Source organism: Hippocampus zosterae, chromosome 1, assembly GCF_025434085.1.
Source record: "Hippocampus zosterae strain Florida chromosome 1, ASM2543408v3, whole genome shotgun sequence".
Lineage (NCBI taxonomy): Eukaryota > Metazoa > Chordata > Actinopteri > Syngnathiformes > Syngnathidae > Hippocampus > Hippocampus zosterae.
In genome coordinates, this window is record NC_067451.1 from 39075864 (window position 1) to 39095597 (window position 19734).

At 57.3% G+C, this 19734-nt stretch overlaps 12 non-coding genes across 12 annotated transcripts; all 12 read right to left on the minus strand.

The window, feature by feature from the left end:
- Nucleotides 1-467: 467 nt before the first annotated feature.
- LOC127588949 (5S ribosomal RNA) lies at nt 468-586 on the minus strand. The gene has a single exon (XR_007959236.1). It is a non-coding gene; the product is annotated as a 5S ribosomal RNA (ribosomal RNA).
- Nucleotides 587-1067: 481 nt separating this feature from the next.
- On the minus strand, nt 1068-1186 carry LOC127614594 (5S ribosomal RNA). The gene has a single exon (XR_007966634.1). It is a non-coding gene; the product is annotated as a 5S ribosomal RNA (ribosomal RNA).
- Nucleotides 1187-1667: 481 nt separating this feature from the next.
- On the minus strand, nt 1668-1786 carry LOC127613599 (5S ribosomal RNA). The gene has a single exon (XR_007966247.1). It is a non-coding gene; the product is annotated as a 5S ribosomal RNA (ribosomal RNA).
- Nucleotides 1787-2267: 481 nt separating this feature from the next.
- Nucleotides 2268-2386, minus strand: LOC127588955 (5S ribosomal RNA). Its single transcript, XR_007959237.1, has one exon. It is a non-coding gene; the product is annotated as a 5S ribosomal RNA (ribosomal RNA).
- Nucleotides 2387-2866: 480 nt separating this feature from the next.
- LOC127588964 (5S ribosomal RNA) lies at nt 2867-2985 on the minus strand. Its single transcript, XR_007959246.1, has one exon. It is a non-coding gene; the product is annotated as a 5S ribosomal RNA (ribosomal RNA).
- A 480-nt stretch (nt 2986-3465) lies between these two features.
- Nucleotides 3466-3584, minus strand: LOC127615176 (5S ribosomal RNA). Its single transcript, XR_007966836.1, has one exon. It is a non-coding gene; the product is annotated as a 5S ribosomal RNA (ribosomal RNA).
- A 481-nt stretch (nt 3585-4065) lies between these two features.
- LOC127588970 (5S ribosomal RNA) lies at nt 4066-4184 on the minus strand. Its single transcript, XR_007959247.1, has one exon. It is a non-coding gene; the product is annotated as a 5S ribosomal RNA (ribosomal RNA).
- Nucleotides 4185-4664: 480 nt separating this feature from the next.
- On the minus strand, nt 4665-4783 carry LOC127615553 (5S ribosomal RNA). The gene has a single exon (XR_007966930.1). It is a non-coding gene; the product is annotated as a 5S ribosomal RNA (ribosomal RNA).
- Nucleotides 4784-5264: 481 nt separating this feature from the next.
- LOC127614514 (5S ribosomal RNA) lies at nt 5265-5383 on the minus strand. The gene has a single exon (XR_007966572.1). It is a non-coding gene; the product is annotated as a 5S ribosomal RNA (ribosomal RNA).
- Nucleotides 5384-5862: 479 nt separating this feature from the next.
- LOC127614475 (5S ribosomal RNA) lies at nt 5863-5981 on the minus strand. The gene has a single exon (XR_007966563.1). It is a non-coding gene; the product is annotated as a 5S ribosomal RNA (ribosomal RNA).
- Nucleotides 5982-6462: 481 nt separating this feature from the next.
- On the minus strand, nt 6463-6581 carry LOC127588974 (5S ribosomal RNA). The gene has a single exon (XR_007959248.1). It is a non-coding gene; the product is annotated as a 5S ribosomal RNA (ribosomal RNA).
- Nucleotides 6582-7061: 480 nt separating this feature from the next.
- On the minus strand, nt 7062-7180 carry LOC127614731 (5S ribosomal RNA). The gene has a single exon (XR_007966685.1). It is a non-coding gene; the product is annotated as a 5S ribosomal RNA (ribosomal RNA).
- Between the last annotated feature and the right edge of the window lie 12554 nt (nt 7181-19734).

The window sequence follows — 19734 nt, forward strand, 5'->3', positions numbered from 1 at the left end:
AAATTGTCCTTTTTATAGCAGACAGGGCACTTCCGGGTCGGGGGTGGAGTAGTGGGGTGATTTTTTTTTTTCATTTAATGACCTTCTCCCGAGAGCACGAAGGAGGGGCCCGCTCCCGTGGTGGTTTGAGCGCGCAGCCTGTCAGGCTCGCATACGGTCCTCTGCGAGCACGCAGATGCGGTATTTGACGTTTGTTGCAAAAGTGGGCTTTTCCAGTGGAGGTGCAAAGGCATCCAGCAGGCGGAAATCCCAAGCTGTTTCATGTCCAAGTGCTATCATGACCGATCCCCGTGCAGACGGCTCCCTCTGTTGGACATTAATTTTATTCCAAAGAGACGTTGATCTGTCAAATCAACGTGAAGGAAACGATTTCAAACCACAGGATAAGTGAAAGTTGAATGACGAATGAATGCCAAAATTTTTGGAAAGAGCAGTGAATCGTGTTGTGAATTAGAGGTGGGTGCAAAAGCTTACAGCACCTGGTATTCCCAGGCGGTCTCCCATCCAAGTACTAACCAGGCCCGACCCTGCTTAGCTTCCGAGATCGGACGAGATCGGGCGTTCTCAGGGTAGTATGGCCGTAAGCGAGGGAAAACGCGAAAATTGTCCTCTTTATAGCAGACAGGGCACTTCCGGGTCGGGGGTGGAGTCGTGGGGTGATTTTTTTTTTCATTTAATAAACCTCCTCCGGAGTGCACAAAGGAGGGGCCCGCTCCCGTGGTGGTTTGAGCGCGCAGCCTGTCAGGCTCGCATACGGTCCTCTGCGAGCACGCAGATGCGGTATTTGACGTTTGTTGCAAAAGTGGGCTTTTCCAGTGGAGGTGCAAAGGCATCCAGCAGGCGGAAATCCCAAGCTGTTTCATGTCCAAGTGCTATCATGACCGATCCCCGTGCAGACGGCTCCCTCTGTTGGACATTAATTTTATTCCAAAGAGACGTTGATCTGTCAAATCAACGTGAAGGAAACGATTTCAAACCACAGGATAAGTGAAAGTTGAATAACGAATGAATGCCAAAATTTTTGGAAAGAGCAGTGAATCGTGTTGAGAATTGGAGGTGGGTGCAAAAGCTTACAGCACCTGGTATTCCCAGGCGGTCTCCCATCCAAGTACTAACCAGGCCCGACCCTGCTTAGCTTCCGAGATCGGACGAGATCGGGCGTTCTCAGGGTAGTATGGCCTTAAGCGAGGGAAAACGTGAAAATTGTCCTCTTTATAGCAGACAGGGCACTTCCGGGTCGGGGGTGGAGTCGTGGGGTGATTTTTTTTTTCATTTAATAAACCTCCTCCGGAGTGCACAAAGGAGGGGCCCGCTCCCGTGGTGGTTTGAGCGCGCAGCCTGTCAGGCTCGCATACGGTCCTCTGCGAGCACGCAGATGCGGTATTTGACGTTTGTTGCAAAAGTGGGCTTTTCCAGTGGAGGTGCAAAGGCATCCAGCAGGCGGAAATCCCAAGCTGTTTCATGTCCAAGTGCTATCATGACCGATCCCCGTGCAGACGGCTCCCTCTGTTGGACATTAATTTTATTCCAAAGAGACGTTGATCTGTCAAATCAACGTGAAGGAAACGATTTCAAACCACAGGATAAGTGAAAGTTGAATAACGAATGAATGCCAAAATTTTGGGAAAGAGCAGTGAATCGTGTTGAGAATTGGAGGTGGGTGCAAAAGCTTACAGCACCTGGTATTCCCAGGCGATCTCCCATCCAAGTACTAACCAGGCCCGACCCTGCTTAGCTTCCGAGATCGGACGAGATCGGGCGTTCTCAGGGTAGTATGGCCGTAAGCGACGGAAAACGCGAAAATTGTCCTCTTTATAGCAGACAGGGCACTTCCGGGTCGGGGGTGGAGTAGTGGGGTGATTTTTTTTTTCATTTAATAAACCTCCTCCGGAGTGCACAAAGGAGGGGCCCGCTCCCGTGGTGGTTTGAGCGCGCAGCCTGTCAGGCTCGCATACGGTCCTCTGCGAGCACGCAGATGCGGTATTTGACGTTTGTTGCAAAAGTGGGCTTTTCCAGTGGAGGTGCAAAGGCATCCAGCAGGCGGAAATCCCAAGCTGTTTCATGTCCAAGTGCTATCATGACCGATCCCCGTGCAGACGGCTCCCTCTGTTGGACATTAATTTTATTCCAAAGAGACGTTGATCTGTCAAATCAACGTGAAGGAAACGATTTCAAACCACAGGATAAGTGAAAGTTGAATGACGAATGAATGCCAAAATTTTTGGAAAGAGCAGTGAATCGTGTTGAGAATTGGAGGTGGGTGCAAAAGCTTACAGCACCTGGTATTCCCAGGCGGTCTCCCATCCAAGTACTAACCAGGCCCGACCCTGCTTAGCTTCCGAGATCGGACGAGATCGGGCGTTCTCAGGGTAGTATGGCCGTAAGCGAGGGAAAACGTGAAAATTGTCCCCTTTATAGCAGACAGGGCACTTGCGGGTCGGGGATGGAGTCGTGGGGTGATTTTTTTTTTCATTTAATGACCTCCTCCGGAGTGCACAAAGGAGGGGCCCGCTCCCGTGGTGGTTTGAGCGCGCAGCCTGTCAGGCTCGCATACGGTCCTCTGCGAGCACGCAGATGCGGTATTTGACGTTTGTTGCAAAAGTGGGCTTTTCCAGTGGAGGTGCAAAGGCATCCAGCAGGCGGAAATCCCAAGCTGTTTCATGTCCAAGTGCTATCATGACCGATCCCCGTGCAGACGGCTCCCTCTGTTGGACATTAATTTTATTCCAAAGAGACGTTGATCTGTCAAATCAACGTGAAGGAAACGATTTCAAACCACAGGATAAGTGAAAGTTGAATGACGAATGAATGCCAAAATTTTTGGAAAGAGCAGTGAATCGTGTTGTGAATTAGAGGTGGGTGCAAAAGCTTACAGCACCTGGTATTCCCAGGCGGTCTCCCATCCAAGTACTAACCAGGCCCGACCCTGCTTAGCTTCCGAGATCGGACGAGATCGGGCGTTCTCAGGGTAGTATGGCCGTAAGCGAGGGAAAACGTGAAAATTGTCCCCTTTATAGCAGACAGGGCACTTCTGGGTCGGGGGTGGAGTAGTGGGGTGATTTTTTTTTCATTTAATAAACCTCCTCCGGAGTGCACAAAGGAGGGGCCCGCTCCCGTGGTGGTTTGAGCGCGCAGCCTGTCAGGCTCGCATACGGTCCTCTGCGAGCACGCAGATGCGGTATTTGACGTTTGTTGCAAAAGTTGGCTTTTCCAGTGGAGGTGCAAAAGCATCCAGCAGGCGGAAATCCCAAGCTGTTTCATGTCCAAGTGCTATCATGACCGATCCACGTGCAGACGGCTCCCTCTGTTGGACATTAATTTTATTCCAAAGAGACGTTGATCTGTCAAATCAACGTGAAGGAAACGATTTCAAACCACAGGATAAGTGAAAGTTGAATGACGAATGAATGCCAAAATTTGTGGAAAGAGCAGTGAATCGTGTTGTGAATTAGAGGTGGGTGCAAAAGCTTACAGCATCTGGTATTCCCAGGCGGTCTCCCATCCAAGTACTAAGCAGGCCCGACCCTGCTTAGCTTCCGAGATCGGACGAGATCGGGCGTTCTCAGGGTAGTATGGCCGTAAGCGAGGGAAAACGCGAAAATTGTCCTCTTTATAGCAGACAGGGCACTTCCGGGTCGGGGGTGGAGTAGTGGGGTGATTTTTTTTTTCATTTAATAAACCTCCTCCGGAGTGCACAAAGGAGGGGCCCGCTCCCGTGGTGGTTTGAGCGCGCAGCCTGTCAGGCTCGCATACGGTCCTCTGCGAGCACGCAGATGCGGTATTTGACGTTTGTTGCAAAAGTGGGCTTTTCCAGTGGAGGTGCAAAGGCATCCAGCAGGCGGAAATCCCAAGCTGTTTCATGTCCAAGTGCTATCATGACCGATCCCCGTGCAGACGGCTCCCTCTGTTGGACATTAATTTTATTCCAAAGAGACGTTGATCTGTCAAATCAACGTGAAGGAAACGATTTCAAACCACAGGATAAGTGAAAGTTGAATGACGAATGAATGCCAAAATTTTTGGAAAGAGCAGTGAATCGTGTTGTGAATTAGAGGTGGGTGCAGAAGCTTACAGCACCTGGTATTCCCAGGCGGTCTCCCATCCAAGTACTAACCAGGCCCGACCCTGCTTAGCTTCCGAGATCGGACGAGATCGGGCGTTCTCAGGGTAGTATGGCCGTAAGCGAGGGAAAACGTGAAAATTGTCCCCTTTATAGCAGACAGGGCACTTGCGGGTCGGGGATGGAGTGGTGGGGTGATTTTTTTTTTCATTTAATGACCTTCTCCCGAGAGCACGAAGGAGGGGCCCGCTCCCGTGGTGGTTTGAGCGCGCAGCCTGTCAGGCTCGCATACGGTCCTCTGCGAGCACGCAGATGCGGTATTTGACGTTTGTTGCAAAAGTGGGCTTTTCCAGTGGAGGTGCAAAGGCATCCAGCAGGCGGAAATCCCAAGCTGTTTCATGTCCAAGTGCTATCATGACCGATCCCCGTGCAGACGGCTCCCTCTGTTGGACATTAATTTTATTCCAAAGAGACGTTGATCTGTCAAATCAACGTGAAGGAAACGATTTCAAACCACAGGATAAGTGAAAGTTGAATGACGAATGAATGCCAAAATTTTTGGAAAGAGCAGTGAATCGTGTTGAGAATTGGAGGTGGGTGCAAAAGCTTACAGCACCTGGTATTCCCAGGCGGTCTCCCATCCAAGTACTAAGCAGGCCCGACCCTGCTGGGCTTCCGAGATCGGACGAGATCGGGCGTTCTCAGGGTAGTATGGCCGTAAGCGAGGGAAAACGCGAAAATTGTCCTCTTTATAGCAGACAGGGCACTTCCGGGTCGGGGGTGGAGTAGTGGGGTGATTTTTTTTTTCATTTAATAAACCTCCTCCGGAGTGCACAAAGGAGGGGCCCGCTCCCGTGGTGGTTTGAGCGCGCAGCCTGTCAGGCTCGCATACGGTCCTCTGCGAGCACGCAGATACGGTACTTGATGTCTGTTGCAAAAGTTGGCTTTTCCAGTGGAGGTGCAAAAGCATCCAGCAGGCGGAAATCCCAAGCTGCTTCATGTCCAAGTGCTATCATTATCGATCCACGTGCAGACGGCTCCCTCTGTTGGACATTAATTTTATTCCAAAGAGACGTTGATCTGTCAAATCAACGTGAAGGAAACGATTTCAAACCACAGGATAAGTGAAAGTTGAATGACGAATGAATGCCAAAATTTGTGGAAAGAGCAGTGAATCGTGTTGTGAATTAGAGGTGGGTGCAAAAGCTTACAGCATCTGGTATTCCCAGGCGGTCTCCCATCCAAGTACTAACCAGGCCCGACCCTGCTTAGCTTCCGAGATCGGACGAGATCGGGCGTTCTCAGGGTAGTATGGCCGTAAGCGAGGGAAAACGTGAAAATTGTCCCCTGTATAGCAGACAGGGCACTTCTGGGTCGGGGTGGAGTAGTGGGGTGATTTTTTTTTCATTTAATAAACCTCCTCCGGAGTGCACAAAGGAGGGACCCGCTCCCGTGGTGGTTTGAGCGCGCAGCCTGTCAGGCTCGCATACGGTCCTCTGCGAGCACGCAGATACGGTACTTGATGTCTGTTGCAAAAGTTGGCTTTTCCAGTGGAGGTGCAAAAGCATCCAGCAGGCGGAAATCCCAAGCTGCTTCATGTCCAAGTGCTATCATGACCGATCCCCGTGCAGACGGCTCCCTCTGTTGGACATTAATTTTATTCCAAAGAGACGTTGATCTGTCAAATCAACGTGAAGGAAACGATTTCAAACCACAGCATAAGTGAAAGTTGAATGACGAATGAATGCCAAAATTTTTGGAAAGAGCAGTGAATCGTGTTGTGAATTGGAGGTGGGTGCAAAAGCTTACAGCACCTGGTATTCCCAGGCGGTCTCCCATCCAAGTACTAACCAGGCCCGACCCTGCTCAGCTTCCGAGATCGGACGAGATCGGGCGTTCTCAGGGTAGTATGGCCGTAAGCGAGGGAAAACGTGAAAATTGTCCCCTTTATAGCAGACAGGGCACTTGCGGGTCGGGGATGGAGTAGTGGGGTGATTTTTTTTTTTCATTTAATGACCTCCTCCCGAGAGCACGAAGGAGGGGCCCGCTCCCGTGGTGGTTTGAGCGCGCAGCCTGTCAGGCTCGCATACGGTCCTCTGCGAGCACGCAGATGCGGTATTTGATGTTTGTTGCAAAAGTGGGCTTTTCCAGTGGAGGTGCAAAGGCATCCAGCAGGCGGATATCCCAAGCTGTTTCATGTCCAAGTGCTATCATGACCGATCCCCGTGCAGACGGCTCCCTCTGTTGGACATTAATTTTATTCCAAAGAGACGTTGATCTGTCAAATCAACGTGAAGGAAACGATTTCAAACCACAGGATAAGTGAAAGTTGAATGACGAATGAATGCCAAAATTATTGGAAAGAGCAGTGAATCGTGTTGTGAATTAGCGGTGGGTGCAAAAGCTTACAGCACCTGGTATTCCCAGGCGGTCTCCCATCCAAGTACTAACCAGGCCCGACCCTGCTTAGCTTCCGAGATCGGACGAGATCGGGCGTTCTCAGGGTAGTATGGCCGTAAGCGAGGGAAAACGTGAAAATTGTCCCCTTTATAGCAGACAGGGCACTTGCGGGTCGGGGATGGAATGGTGGGGTGATTTTTTTTTTTATTTAATGACCTCCTCCCGAGAGCACGAAGGAGGGGCCCGCTCCCGTGGTGGTTTGAACGCGCAGCCTGTCAGGCTCGCATACGGTCCTCTGCGAGCATGCAGATGCGGTATTTGATGTTTGTTGCAAAAGTGGGCTTTTCCAGTGGAGGTGCAAAGGCATCCAGCAGGCGGATATCCCAAGCTGTTTCATGTCCAAGTGCTATCATGACCGATCCCCGTGCAGACGGCTCCCTCTGTTGGACATTAATTTTATTCCAAAGAGACGTTGATCTGTCAAATCAACGTGAAGGAAACGATTTCAAACCACAGGATAAGTGAAAGTTGAATGACGAATGAATGCCAAAATTTTTGGAAAGAGCAGTGAATCGTGTTGTGAATTGGAGGTGGGTGCAAAAGCTTACAGCACCTGGTATTCCCAGGCGGTCTCGCATCCAAGTACTAACCAGGCCCGACCCTGCTTAGCTTCCGAGATCGGACGAGATCGGGCGTTCTCAGGGTAGTATGGCCGTAAGCGAGGGAAAACGCGAAAATTGTCCTCTTTATAGCAGACAGGGCACTTGCGGGTCAGGGGTGGAGTAGTGGGGTGATTTTTTTTTCATTTAATAAACCTCCTCCGGAGTGCACAAAGGAGGGACCCGCTCCCGTGGTGGTTTGAGCGCGCAGCCTGTTAGGCTCGCATACGGTCCTCTGCGAGCACGCAGATACGGTACTGAGCGGGGGATTATTTATTTTTTTAACTTGGCCGCCTTTCGGGGGGGGGGCATCGCCCCCGGTACCTCCAGCCGCTACTATTTCCGCGGGCCGTGTTCCAACACTATTCACCCCGGCCAAGAGGCCTATTCCCCGGCCCGCACCCCGCCATTGAGACTGCATGGGAATTATTATTTTTTTATCTCTCAACCTGTCCAAGAGAACTGCTGCCCGCCGCAATCGCCGCCGGGCCGGCCCGCACCCTGCCATTGAGACTGAACGGGGATTATTTTTTTTTTTTAACTTGGCCGCCGGGCCGGGGCGGGCATCGCCCCCGGTCCCTCCAGCCGCTACTATTTCCGCGGGCCGTGTTCCAACACTATTCACCCCGGCCAAGAGGCCTATTCCCCGGCCCGCACCCCGCCATTGAGACTGCACGGGAATTATTATTTTTTTATCTCTCAACCTGTCCAAGAGGCCTGCTGCCCGCCGCACTCGCCGCCGGGCCGGCCCGCACCCCGCCATTGAGACTGAACGGGGATTATTATTTTTTTTTAACTCGGCCTCCGGGCCGGGGCGGGCTTCGCCCCCGGTACCTCCAGCCGCTTCTATTTACGCGCGCCGCGTTCCAACATATTCACCCCGGCCAAGAGGCCTCTTCCCCGGCCACACTCGTCCGCCGGGCCGGCCCGCACCCCGCCATTGAGACTGCACGGGAATTATTATTTTTTTATCTCTCAAACTGTCCAAGAGGCCTGCTGCCCGCCGCAATCGCCGCCGGGCCGGCCCGCACCCCGCCATTGAGACTGAACGGGGATTATTATTTTTTTTTAACTCGGCCTCCGGGCCGGGGCGGGCTTCGCCCCCGGTACCTCCAGCCGCTTCTATTTACGCGCGCCGCGTTCCAACATATTCACCCCGGCCAAGAGGCCTCTTCCCCGGCCACACTCGTCCGCCGGGCCGGCCCGCACCCCGCCATTGAGACTGCACGGGAATTATTATTTTTTTATCTCTCAAACTGTCCAAGAGGCCTGCTGCCCGCCGCAATCGCCGCCGGGCCGGCCCGCACCCTGCCATTGAGACTGAACGGGGATTATTTATTTTTTTAACTTGGCCGCCGGGCCGGGGCGGGCATCGCCCCCGGTACCTCCAGCCGCTACTATTTCCGCGGGCCGTGTTCCAACACTATTCACCCCGGCCAAGAGGCCTATTCCCCGGCCCGCACCCCGCCATTGAGACTGCACGGGAATTATTATTTTTTTATCTCTCAACCTGTCCAAGAGGCCTGCTGCCCGCCGCACTCGCCGCCGGGCCGGCCCGCACCCCGCCATTGAGACTGAACGGGGATTATTATTTTTTTTAACTCGGCCTCCGGGCCGGGGCGGGCTTCGCCCCCGGTACCTCCAGCCGCTACTATTTCCGCGGGCCGTGTTCCAACACTATTCACCCCGGCCAAGAGGCCTATTCCCCGGCTTGCACCCCGCCATTGAGACTGCATGGGAATTATTATTTTTTTATCTCTCAACCTGTCCAAGAGGCCTGCTGCCCGCCGCAATCGCCGCCGGGCCGGCCCGCACCCTGCCATTGAGACTGAACGGGATTATTTATTTTTTTAACTTGGCCGCCGGGCCGGGGCGGGCATCGCCCCCGGTACCTCCAGCCGCTACTATTTCCACGGGCCGTGTTCCAACACTATTCACCCCGGCCAAGAGGCCTATTCCCCGGCCCGCACCCCGCCATTGAGACTGCACGGGAATTATTATTTTTTTATCTCTCAACCTGTCCAAGAGGCCTGCTGCCCGCCGCACTCGCCGCCGGGCCGGCCCGCACCCCTCATTGAGACTGAACGGGGATTATTATTTTTTTTAACTCGGCCGCCGGGCCGGTACGGGCTTCGCAAACGGTACCTCCAGCCGCTTCTATTTACACGCGCCGCGTTCCAACATATTCACCCCGGCCAAGAGGCCTCTTCCCCGACCACACTCGTCCGCCGGGCCGGCCCGCACCCCGCCATTGAGACTGCACGGGAATTATTATTTTTTTATCTCTCAACCTGTCCAAGAGGCCTGCTGCCCGCCGCACTCGCCGCCGGGCCGGCCCGCACCCCGCCATTGAGACCGCATGGGAATTATTATTTTTTTATCTCTCAACCTGTCCAAGAGGCCTGCTGCCCGCCGCACTCGCCGCCGGGCCTGCCCGCACCCCGCCATTGAGACTGAACGGGGATTATTATTTTTTTTAACTCGGCCTCCGGGCCGGGGCGGGCTTCGCCCCCGGTACCTCCAGCCCCTTCTATTTACGCGCGCCGCGTTCCAACATATTCACCCCGGCCAAGAGGCCTCTTCCCCGGCCACACTCGTCCGCCGGGCCGGCCCTCACCCCGCCATTGAGACTGCACGGGAGTTATTATTTTTTTATCTCTCAACCTGTCCATGAGGCCTGCTGCCCGCCGCAATCGCCGCCGGGCCGGCCCGCACCCTGCCATTGAGACTGAACGGGGATTATTTATTTTTTTAACTTGGCCGCCGGCCCGGGGCGGGCATCGCCCCCGGTACCTCCAGCCGCTACTATTTCCGCGGGCCGTGTTCCAACACTATTCACCCCGGCCAAGAGGCCTATTCCCCGGCCCGCACCCCGCCATTGAGACTGCATGGGAATTATTATTTTTTTATCTCTCAACCTGTCCAAGAGGCCTGCTGCCTGCCGCAATCGCCGCCGGGCCGGCCCTCACACCGCCATTGAGACTGAACGGGGATTATTATTTTTTTTAACTCGGCCTCCCGGCCGGGGCGGGCTTCGCCCCCGGTACCTCCAGCCGCTTCTATTTACGCGCGCCGCGTTCCAACATATTCACCCCGGCCAAGAGGCCTCTTCCCCGGCCACACTCGTCCGCCGGGCCGGCCCGCACCCCGCCATTGAGACTGCACGGGAATTATTATTTTTTTATCTCTCAACCTGTCCAAGAGGCCTGCTGCCCGCCGCAATCGCCGCCGGGCCGGCCCGCACCCTGCCATTGAGACTGAACGGGGATTATTTATTTTTTTAATTTGGCCGCCGGCCCGTGGCGGGCATCGCCCCCTTTACCTCCAGCCGCTACTATTTCCGCGGGCCGTGTTCCAACACTATTCACCCCGGCCAAGAGGCCTATTCCCCGGCCCGCACCCCGCCATTGAGACTGCATGGGAATTATTATTTTTTTATCTCTCAACCTGTCCAAGAGGCCTGCTGCCCGCCGCAATCGCCGCCGGGCCGGCCCGCACCCTGCCATTGAGACTGAACGGGGATTATTTATTTTTTTAACTTGGCCGCCGGGCCGGGGCGGGCATCGCCCCCGGTACCTCCAGCCGCTACTATTTCCGCGGGCCGTGTTCAAACACTATTCACCCCGGCCAAGAGGCCTATTCCCCGGCCCGCACCCCGTCATTGAGACTGCACGGGAATTATTATTTTTTTATCTCTCAACCTGTCCAAGAGGCCTGCTGCCCGCCGCAATCGCCGCCGGGCCGGCCCGCACCCTGCCATTGAGACTGAACGGGATTATTTATTTTTTTAACTTGGCCGCCGGGCCGGGGCGGGCATCGCCCCCGGTACCTCCAGCCGCTACTATTTCCACGGGCCGTGTTCCAACACTATTCACCCCGGCCAAGAGGCCTATTCCCCGGCCCGCACCCCGCCATTGAGACTGCACGGGAATTATTATTTTTTTATCTCTCAACCTGTCCAAGAGGCCTGCTGCCCGCCGCACTCGCCGCCGGGCCGGCCCGCACCCCTCATTGAGACTGAACGGGGATTATTATTTTTTTTAACTCGGCCGCCGGGCCGGGACGGGCTTCGCAAACGGTACCTCCAGCCGCTTCTATTTACACGCGCCACGTTCCAACATATTCACCCCGGCCAAGAGGCCTTTTCCCCGACCACACTCGTCCGCCGGGCCGGCCCGCACCCCGCCATTGAGACTGCACGGGAATTATTATTTTTTTATCTCTCAACCTGTCCAAGAGGCCTGCTGCCCGCCGCACTCGCCGCCGGGCCGGCCCGCACCCCGCCATTGAGACTGAACGGGGATTATTTTTTTTTTTTAACTTGGCCGCCGGGCCGGGGCGGGCATCACCCCCGGTACCTCCAGTCGCTACTATTTCCGCGGGCCGTGTTCCAACACTATTCACCCCGGCCAAGAGGCCTATTCCCCGGCCCGCACCCCGCCATTGAGACTGCACGGGAATTATTATTTTTTTATCTCTCAACCTGTCCAAGAGGCCTGCTGCCCGCCCCACTCGCCGCCGGGCCTGCCCGCACCCCGCCATTGAGACTGAACGGGGATTATTATTTTTTTTAACTCGGCCTCCGGGCCGGGGCGGGCTTCGCCCCCGGTACCTCCAGCCCCTTCTATTTACGCGCGCCGCGTTCCAACATATTCACCCCGGCCAAGAGGCCTCTTCCCCGGCCACACTCGTCCGCCGGGCCGGCCCGCACCCCGCCATTGAGACTGCACGGGAATTATTATTTTTTTATCTCTCAACCTGTCCAAGAGGCCTGCTGCCCGCCGCAATCGCCGCCGGGCCGGCCCGCACCCTGCCATTGAGACTGAACGGGGATTATTTATTTTTTTAACTTGGCCGCCGGCCCGTGGCGGGCATCGCCCCCGGTACCTCCAGCCGCTACTATTTCCGCGGGCCGTGTTCCAACACTATTCACCCCGGCCAAGAGGCCTATTCCCCGGCCCGCACCCCGCCATTGAGACTGCATGGGAATTATTATTTTTTTATCTCTCAACCTGTCCAAGAGGCCTGCTGCCCGCCGCAATCGCCGCCGGGCCGGCCCGCACCCTGCCATTGAGACTGAACGGGGATTATTTATTTTTTTAACTTGGCCGCCGGGCCGGGGCGGGCATTGCCCCCGGTACCTCCAGCCGCTACTATTTCCGCGGGCCGTGTTCCAACACTATTCACCCCGGCCAAGAGGCCTATTCCCCGGCCCGCACCCCGTCATTGAGACTGCACGGGAATTATTATTTTTTTATCTCTCAACCTGTCCAAGAGGCCTGCTGCCCGCCGCAATCGCCGCCGGGCCGGCCCGCACCCCGCCATTGAGACTGAACGGGGATTATTATTTTTTTTAACTCGGCCTCCGGGCCGGGGCGGGCTTCGACCCCGGTACCTCCAGCCGCTTCTATTTACGCGCGCCGCGTTCCAACATATTCACCCCGGCCGAGAGGCCTCTTCCCCGGCCACACTCGTCCGCCGGGCCGGCCCGCACCCCGCCATTGAGACTGCACGGGAATTATTATTTTTTTATCTCTCAACCTGTCCAAGAGGCCTGCTGCCCGCTGCAATCGCCGCCGGGCCGGCCCGCACCCTGCCATTGAAGACTGAACGGGGATTATTTATTTTTTTAACTTGGCCGCCGGGCCGGGGCGGGCATCGCCCCCGGTACCTCCAGCCGCTACTATTTCCGCGGGCCGTGTTCCAACACTATTCACCCCGGCCAAGAGGCCTATTCCCCGGCCCGAACCCCGTCATTGAGACTGCACGGGAATTATTATTTTTTTATCTCTCAACCTGTCCAAGAGGCCTGCTGCCCGCCGCACTCGCCGCCGGGCCGGCCCGCACCCCGCCATTGAGACTGAACGGGGATTATTATTTTTTTTAACTCGGCCTGCGGGCCGGGGCGGGCTTCGACCCCGGTACCTCCAGCCGCTACTATTTCCGCGGGCCGTGTTCCAACACTATTCACCCCGGCCAAGAGGCCTCTTCCCCGGCCACACTCGTCCGCCGGGCCGGCCCGCACCCCGCCATTGAGACTGCACGGGAATTATTATTTTTTTATCTCTCAACCTGTCCAAGAGGCCTGCTGCCCGCCGCAATCGCCGCCGGGCCGGCCCGCACCCTGCCATTGAGACTGAACGGGGATTATTTATTTTTTTAACTTGGCCGCCGGCCCGGGGCGGGCATCGCCCCCGGTACCTCCAGCCGCTACTATTTCCGCGGGCCGTGTTCCAACACTATTCACCCCGGCCAAGAGGCCTATTCCCCGGCCCGCACCCCGCCATTGAGACTGCATGGGAATTATTAATTTTTTATCTCTCAACCTGTCCAAGAGGCCTGCTGCCCGCCGCAATCGCCGCCGGGCCGGCCCGCACCCCGCCATTAAGACTGAACGGGATTATTATTTTTTTTAACTCGGCCTCCGGGCCGGGGCGGGCTTCGCCCCCGGTACCTCCAGCCGCTTCTATTTACTCGCGCCGCGTTCCAACACTATTCACCCCGGCCAAGAGGCCTATTCCCCGGCCCGCACCCTGCCATTGAGACTGAACGGGGATTATTTATTTTTTTAACTTAGCCGCCGGCCAGGGGCGGGCATCGCCCCCGGTACCTCCAGCCGCTACTATTTCCGCGGGCCGTGTTCCAACACTATTCACCCCGGCCAAGAGGCCTATTCCCCGGCCCGCACCCCGCCATTGAGACTGCATGGGAATTATTATTTTTTTATCTCTCAACCTGTCCAAGAGGCCTGCTGCCCGCCGCAATCGCCGCCGGGCCGGCCCGCACCCTGCCATTGAGACTGAACGGGGATTATTTATTTTTTTAACTTGGCCGCCGGGCCGGGGCGGGCATCGCCCCCGGTACCTCCAGCCGCTACTATTTCCGCGGGCCGTGTTCCAACACTATTCACCCCGGCCAAGAGGCCTATTCCCCGGCCCGCACCCCGCCATTGAGACTGCACGGGAATTATTATTTTTTTATCTCTCAACCTGTCCAAGAGGCCTGCTGCCCGCCGCACTCGCCGCCGGGCCGGCCCGCACCCCGCCATTGAGACTGAACGGGGATTATTATTTTTTTTAACTCGGCCTCCGGGCCGGGGCGGGCTTCGCCCCCGGTACCTCCAGCCGCTTCTATTTACGCGCGCCGCGTTCCAACATATTCACCCCGGCCAAGAGGCCTCTTCCCCGGCCACACTCGTCCGCCGGGCCGGCCCGCACCCCGCCATTGAGACTGCACGGGAATTATTATTTTTATATCTCTCAACCTGTCCAAGAGGCCTGCTGCCCGCCGCAATCGCCGCCGGGCCGGCCCGCACCCTGCCATTGAGACTGAACGGGATTATTTATTTTTTTAACTTGGCCGCCGGGCCGGGGCGGGCATCGCCCCCGGTACCTCCAGCCGCTACTATTTCCGCGGGCCGTGTTCCAACACTATTCACCCCGGCCAAGAGGCCTATTCCCCGGCCCGCACCCCGCCATTGAGACTGCATGGGAATTATTATTTTTTTATCTCTCAACCTGTCCAAGAGGCCTGCTGCCCGCCGCAATCGCCGCCGGGCCGGCCCGCACCCTGCCATTGAGACTGAACGGGATTATTTATTTTTTTAACTTGGCCGCCGGGCCGGGGCGGGCATCGCCCCCGGTACCTCCAGCCGCTACTATTTCCACGGGCCGTGTTCCAACACTATTCACCCCGGCCAAGAGGCCTATTCCCCGGCCCGCACCCCGCCATTGAGACTGCACGGGAATTATTATTTTTTTATCTCTCAACCTGTCCAAGAGGCCTGCTGCCCGCCGCACTCGCCGCCGGGCCGGCCCGCACCCCTCATTGAGACTGAACGGGGATTATTATTTTTTTTAACTCGGCCGCCGGGCCGGGACGGGCTTCGCAAACGGTACCTCCAGCCGCTTCTATTTACACGCGCCGCGTTCCAACATATTCACCCCGGCCAAGAGGCCTTTTCCCCGACCACACTCGTCCGCCGGGCCGGCCCGCACCCCGCCATTGAGACTGCACGGGAATTATTATTTTTTTATCTCTCAACCTGTCCAAGAGGCCTGCTGCCCGCCGCACTCGCCGCCGGGCCGGCCCGCACCCCGCCATTGAGACTGCATGGGAATTATTATTTTTTTATCTCTCAACCTGTCCAAGAGAACTGCTGCCCGCCGCAATCGCCGCCGGGCCGGCCCGCACCCTGCCATTGAGACTGAACGGGGATTATTTTTTTTTTTTAACTTGGCCGCCGGGCCGGGGCGGGCATCACCCCCGGTACCTCCAGTCGCTACTATTTCCGCGGGCCGTGTTCCAACACTATTCACCCCGGCCAAGAGGCCTATTCCCCGGCCCGCACCCCGCCATTGAGACTGCACGGGAATTATTATTTTTTTATCTCTCAACCTGTCCAAGAGGCCTGCTGCCCGCCCCACTCGCCGCCGGGCCTGCCCGCACCCCGCCATTGAGACTGAACGGGGATTATTATTTTTTTTAACTCGGCCTCCGGGCCGGGGCGGGCTTCGCCCCCGGTACCTCCAGCCCCTTCTATTTACGCGCGCCGCGTTCCAACATATTCACCCCGGCCAAGAGGCCTCTTCCCCGGCCACACTCGTCCGCCGGGCCGGCCAGCACCCCGCCATTGAGACTGCACGGGAATTATTATTTTTTTATCTCTCAACCTGTCCAAGAGGCCTGCTGCCCGCCGCAATCGCCGCCGGGCCGGCCCGCACCCTGCCATTGAGACTGAACGGGGATTATTTATTTTTTTAACTTGGCCGCCGGCCCGTGGCGGGCATCGCCCCCGGTACCTCCAGCCGCTACTATTTCCGCGGGCCGTGTTCCAACACTATTCACCCCGGCCAAGAGGCCTATTCCCCGGCCCGAACCCCGTCATTGAGACTGCACGGGAATTATTATTTTTTTATCTCTCAACCTGTCCAAGAGGCCTGCTGCCCGCCGCACTCGCCGCCGGGCCGGCCCGCACCCCGCCATTGAGACTGAACGGGGATTATTATTTTTTTTAACTCGGCCTCCGGGCCGGGGCGGGCTTCGACCCCGGTACCTCCAGCCGCTTCTATTTACGCGCGCCGCGTTCCAACATATTCACCCCGGCCAAGAGGCCTCTTCCCCGGCCACACTCGTCCGCCGGGCCGGCCCGCACCCCGCCATTGAGACTGCACGGGAATTATTATTTTTTTATCTCTCAACCTGTCCAAGAGGCCTGCTGCCCGCCGCAATCGCCGCCGGGCCGGCCCGCACCCTGCCATTGAGACTGAACGGGGATTATTTATTTTTTTAACTTGGCCGCCGGCCCGGGGCGGGCATCGCCCCCGGTACCTCCAGCCGCTACTATTTCCGCGGGCCGTGTTCCAACACTATTCACCCCGGCCAAGAGGCCTATTCCCCGGCCCGCACCCCGCCATTGAGACTGCATGGGAATTATTAATTTTTTATCTCTCAACCTGTCCAAGAGGCCTGCTGCCCGCCGCAATCGCCGCCGGGCCGGCCCGCACCCCGCCATTGAGACTGAACGGGATTATTATTTTTTTTAACTCGGCCTCCGGGCCGGGGCGGGCTTCGCCCCCGGTACCTCCAGCCGCTTCTATTTACGCGCGCCGCGTTCCAACATATTCACCCCGGCCGAGAGGCCTCTTCCCCGGCCACACTCGTCCGCCGGGCCGGCCCGCACCCCGCCATTGAGACTGCACGGGAATTATTATTTTTTTATCTCTCAACCTGTCCAAGAGGCCTGCTGCCCGCCGCAATCGCCGCCGGGCCGGCCCGCACCCTGCCATTGAGACTGAACGGGGATTATTTATTTTTTTAACTTGGCCGCCGGCCCGGGGCGGGCATCGCCTCCGGTACCTCCAGCCGCTACTATTTCCGCGGGCCGTGTTCCAACACTATTCACCCCGGCCAAGAGGCCTATTCCCCGGCCCGCACCCTGCCATTGAGACTGAACGGGGATTATTTATTTTTTTAACTTAGCCGCCGGCCAGGGGCGGGCATCGCCCCCGGTACCTCCAGCCGCTACTATTTCCGCGGGCCGTGTTCCAACACTATTCACCCCGGCCAAGAGGCCTATTCCCCGGCCCGCACCCCGCCATTGAGACTGCATGGGAATTATTATTTTTTTATCTCTCAACCTGTCCAAGAGGCCTGCTGCCCGCCGCAATCGCCGCCGGGCCGGCCCGAACCCTGCCATTGAGACTGAACGGGGATTATTTATTTTTTTAACTTGGCCGCCGGGCCGGGGCGGGCATCGCCCCCGGTACCTCCAGCCGCTACTATTTCCGCGGGCCGTGTTCCAACACTATTCACCCCGGCCAAGAGGCCTATTCCCCGGCCCGCACCCCGCCATTGAGACTGCACGGGAATTATTATTTTTTTATCTCTCAACCTGTCCAAGAGGCCTGCTGCCCGCCGCACTCGCCGCCGGGCCGGCCCGCACCCCGCCATTGAGACTGAACGGGGATTATTATTTTTTTTAACTCGGCCTCCGGGCCGGGGCGGGCTTCGCCCCCGGTACCTCCAGCCGCTTCTATTTACGCGCGCCGCGTTCCAACATATTCACCCCGGCCAAGAGGCCTCTTCCCCGGCCACACTCGTCCGCCGGGCCGGCCCGCACCCCGCCATTGAGACTGCACGGGAATTATTATTTTTATATCTCTCAACCTGTCCAAGAGGCCTGCTGCCCGCAGCAATCGCCGCCGGGCCGGCCCGCACCCTGCCATTGAGACTGAACGGGATTATTTATTTTTTTAACTTGGCCGCCGGGCCGGGGCGGGCATCGCCCCCGGTACCTCCAGCCGCTACTATTTCCGCGGGCCGTGTTCCAACACTATTCACCCCGGCCAAGAGGCCTATTCCCCGGCCCGCACCCCGCCATTGAGACTGCATGGGAATTATTATTTTTTTATCTCTCAACCTGTCCAAGAGGCCTGCTGCCCGCCGCAATCGCCGCCGGGCCGGCCCGCACCCTGCCATTGAGACTGAACGGGATTATTTATTTTTTTAACTTGGCCGCCGGGCCGGGGCGGGCATCGCCCCCGGTACCTCCAGCCGCTACTATTTCCACGGGCCGTGTTCCAACACTATTCACCCCGGCCAAGAGGCCTATTCCCCGGCCCGCACCCCGCCATTGAGACTGCACGGGAATTATTATTTTTTTATCTCTCAACCTGTCCAAGAGGCCTGCTGCCCGCCGCACTCGCCGCCGGGCCGGCCCGCACCCCGCCATTGAGACTGAACGGGGATTATTATTTTTTTTAACTCGGCCGCCGGGCCGGGACGGGCTTCGCAAACGGTACCTCCAGCCGCTTCTATTTACACGCGCCGCGTTCCAACATATTCACCCCGGCCAAGAGGCCTCTTCCCCGGCCACACTCGTCCGCCGGGCCGGCCCGCACCCCGCCATTGAGACTGCACGGGAATTATTATTTTTTTATCTCTCAACCTGTCCAAGAGGCCTGCTGCCCGCCGCACTCGCCGCCGGGCCGGCCCGCACCCCGCCATTGAGACTGCATGGGAATTATTATTTTTTTATCTCTCAACCTGTCCAAGAGAACTGCTGCCCGCCGCAATCGCCGCCGGGCCGGCCCGCACCCTGCCATTGAGACTGAACGGGATTATTTATTTTTTTTAACTTGGCCGCCGGGCCGGGCCGGGCATCGCCCCCGGTACCTCCAGTCGCTACTATTTCCGCGGGCCGTGTTCCAACACTATTCACCCCGGCCAAGAGGCCTATTCCCCGGCCCGCACCCCGCCATTGAGACTGCACGGGAATTATTATTTTTTTATCTCTCAACCTGTCCAAGAGGCCTGCTGCCCGCCGCACTCGCCGCCGGGCCTGCCCGCACCCCGCCATTGAGACTGAACGGGGATTATTATTTTTTTTTAACTCGGCCTCCGGGCCGGGGCGGGCTTCGCCCCCGGTACCTCCAGCCCCTTCTATTTACGCGCGCCGCGTTCCAACATATTCACCCCGGCCAAGAGGCCTCTTCCCCGGCCACACTCGTCCACCGGGCCGGCCCGCACCCCGCCATTGAGACTGCACGGGAATTATTATTTTTTTATCTCTCAACCTGTCCAAGAGGCCTGCTGCCCGCCGCAATCGCCGCCGGGCCGGCCCGCACCCTGCCATTGAGACTGAACGGGATTATTTATTTTTTTAACTTGGCCGCCGGGCCGGGGCGGGCATCGCCCCCGGTACCTCCAGCCGCTACTATTTCCACGGGCCGTGTTCCAACACTATTCACCCCAGCCAAGAGGCCTATTCCCCGGCCCGCACCCCGCCATTGAGACTGCACGGGAATTATTATTTTTTTATCTCTCAACCTGTCCAAGAGGCCTGCTGCCCGCCGCACTCGCCGCCGGGCCGGCCCGCACCCCGCCATTGAGACTGAACGGGGATTATTATTTTTTTCAACTCGGCCGCCGGGCCGGGACGGGCTTCGCAAACGGTACCTCCAGCCGCTTCTATTTACACGCGCCGCGTTCCAACATATTCACCCCGGCCAAGAGGCCTCTACCCCGACCACACTCGTCCGCCGGGCCGGCCCGCACCCCGCCATTGAGACTGCACAGGAATTATTATTTTTTTATCTCTCAACCTGTCCAAGA